This window comes from Ursus maritimus (genome assembly GCF_017311325.1).
Source record: "Ursus maritimus isolate PB19 chromosome X unlocalized genomic scaffold, ASM1731132v1 scaffold_X1, whole genome shotgun sequence".
NCBI lineage: Eukaryota > Metazoa > Chordata > Mammalia > Carnivora > Ursidae > Ursus > Ursus maritimus.
The window spans coordinates 25,719,478-25,722,827 of record NW_024423319.1 but is presented as its reverse complement, the minus strand read 5'-3'; positions in this window follow the sequence as shown (position 1 = coordinate 25,722,827).

The window sequence follows — 3,350 nt, the reverse complement described above, 5'->3', positions numbered from 1 at the left end:
GCATATTCATGTGGGAAATGGAATGAATGAATAAAGAGAATTGCAAAATGCTAAATGGCTTAATCTTTCATTGATTCATTTGTTACTACCCTATATAATATCTTCATGCTTCAGTGGAAGAATAGATTCCATAGAATTTATTTTTTACCTAGTAAATAAAAAAATACTAATGCATGCATACTGATGCTTGTAGTGTATTTTTTTCCCACTGTGTACCAATGCCTTAGTTATTTTCCCACTTTTAATTTAAAATATTTAGTCATTTCCACTCAGGTGTATCTTTTTCAAATTTTAGTCAGATGCCCCACTGCTTTGATGTGTCATGCCTATTTCCCACAATCTTTTTATGTACTAAATCAGTTAGGTTATGTTTTGCCACATATATATTATTATAAATTTTAAATAATAAGGATTTCTTCATGTTAGAAGTAAATAAAAATACTGCTCGCTCATTCCTTCTTTCCTTCATTCCTTCTTCACCCTTTCTAAAATAAAGACTCAATTTTTAAAAGATAGATAATAAAATTCTAATTCAAAGGTCAATCCAGGGCAAACACTGAATCCTAACTTTTTTGAAAGACTCTATGATAAGCACTATTTCAGATAAGATGGCTCTGTCTTGGAAAACATCCGTCTATTAATTGATACAATTTTAGAAACCTTTGAATGTCAGATTAAACACACACTCTAGATTTAAAATAATAGGATGATAAATACATGAGTATTCACTTCAACATTTATATGAACAGATTTCCATATAAGTCAAAGAAGAGATACGATCTTTGTACATGAGGGAGGGATAACATATAAAGCCATTTGAATTACCAAGGTAGAAGGAAATGATGCAATTATCAATTATTCAGTATCAAGACTTGCATTTTTAAAAAAGATTTATTTATTTGAGAGAGAGAGAGAGAGAGAGTAGGGAGAGGGGCAGAGGGAAAGAATTTTGAGCAGACTCCATGCTGAGCCGGACATGGGGCTTGATCTCACTACCCATGAGATCACGACCTGAGCCAAAACCAAGAGTCTGAAGCTTAACCTACTGAGCCACCCAGGTGCCCCAAAGCTTGCATTTTTAGCATAAAATAGTTCTATCTATACTGAAAAAATGAATGGAAAGACACTAAATGTTAATAGTGGTTGTATCTAAGTGGCAGGATTTGGGGATTTATTATTTTTCTTTTTCCCTGCTTGTTTTTCTAAATAGAAGACATTTTGCCATAAGAAAAAATAAGAGAATAACAACAAAAGTCACTTACAAAACATATTTCCATTTAAAACAATTAGATGACTATGCATAAATATAAAAGAACATAAGGAACAATAAAATACAATAAGAATACCAAATACTGGATACCAAATACCGACCTAGGAGGATACATGCATCTCTGTATCTATCTATATCTATATGAGTAGGAGAACATGTCTCCCTTAAGCATAAACAAGCACACACTCGTGTGCACACTCACACCTGCCCAGATCAGTATTTAGTATCCTTGTTATATTTTTTTCTTTATATAATCATATGACAGAGCAATGGAGAACCACACTTATCTGGGCTATTAAATAATTCTTCCTGTGTAAGAAAATAAGAACACTCATTTATTCTGGGTAGCTTGAATCTTGTTTTTTCCTTTGGGAAACATGGCCCACTGCAGTTTCTGGAGCATTTTTTTCCAGCTAGTTATGTCGTGCTGACTCCATCCCCTCCATATCTAGAATAATACTTCCCTTGTACCTGAGCACTTGATCAAGCTTTTTATGTAATTTGGAGGTTAATATTCCCAGTAAGTCTTTTTTTGGGAGTAAGTTAGAGGCTTAGGGAACCCACTAAGGTACTAACCCCTTCTCACAGTTATGCAGTAAGTAGCCTAAAAACATTAATGCACCTCCTTAACCATCTTGCTTACTTTCCAGGGAGAGACTTAGGCACAGGAGAGAATATGGCCAAATATATTTTATTTTATTCATTGGGTTTATAGTGCTTATTACCCTCTAGGCACACATAAATACTCTACAAAAATCTGGTTTGGATAAAGTCAGCTTTGATCAAGAAAACATTTGCTGATAAGGTTCAAAAATCGCTTATACTTTTTTGTTAAGATCTGGCTCCTCTATTTTGTTAAGATCTGGCTCCTCTTACCTCTACTGAGCTAAGAGATGACGGTACCAGAATGAGATAAAGGGCTTGTTCTTCAGCAACTAAAATGACTTTTTTAAGGTCCAGTATAAGTCCCTTGATTTGAATCAAACAAACTTTTCTAATTCCTAGCAATGTGCTGCCCCGCATGACATCAAGAGGTTTCCTGTTGGGCTTGAAAGCCTGATCCGTATTTGAGTATGCACTGTCACTGAAAATTGTCACAAAGCAGTGAGTATAAAGGGCTATCTTCCTAAGTAAAAACAATTACTTTCATTCTACATCACTGTTTTGACATAGGTTCTTTTTCAAAATGCTCCCATTTTTTCGCTTTGCTTTGGTTTTTTGTTTTTTTTGGTGACCTGATAATATCTCAATGAGGCCAGTATGACTTACCTTTTCAGGTCCTTATTTAATAACATCTTTACAATCTTCTTTTATCTTTAAAATAGCCCATCCAATTGCTGATATCTTTCGTCCTTGTAACTGTGTGCAATTACAGTCATGACGGTTTGGTTTCTTTTTGTTATCTGCCCATTAACAGGAATATCTGGAGTAGTTTTGCACAGAATTCTTTGCTTTTATGTTTTTATGAAGTAATGTATTAGTGGTTTGAAACTCCATTTATCAATAAAGATTATTGTCTTTTTAATACTACGAATGTACCAGTGTGGAACTGCGCATATTTTGATTTGTAGCTTAGGTGACTGCGTTATCTGCAAGGGGGTTGAACTAAACAAAGTCTACTGGAAATGAGTTGCTCTAATGAGGCAGCATTCAGTGAAGGTGGAATTCAGAAAAAACTCCAATTAAAGACATTTTTTCTTCCTTAAAAGAGAAAATAGCTATCTGTTCAGTTTTTGCCTCCTTGGGTGGTGTTTCATAAAGGAGGTAACATCATATAGTGGGCGAAAACACTAAAGAGAGAGAAGACTTGGTTTCTGGGCCAGGTTCGATGATTGTACTAGCTCTAGGTGACTCTACACACAAAGTACTTAATATCTAGACCTTAACTTGCTCATCTATAAAATGGGAAAGCTAATAATAGACATCCCTATCTGACTCAATTTCTCTGAGTGTCAGATAAAACAGTGCATCTGAAAGATTTTTGAAAACTGTAAAGGGGTGCCTGAGTGGTTCAGTTGGTTAAGCATCTAACTCTTGGTCTCAGCTCAGGTCTTCTTTTTTTTTTTTTTTTTTTTTTTTT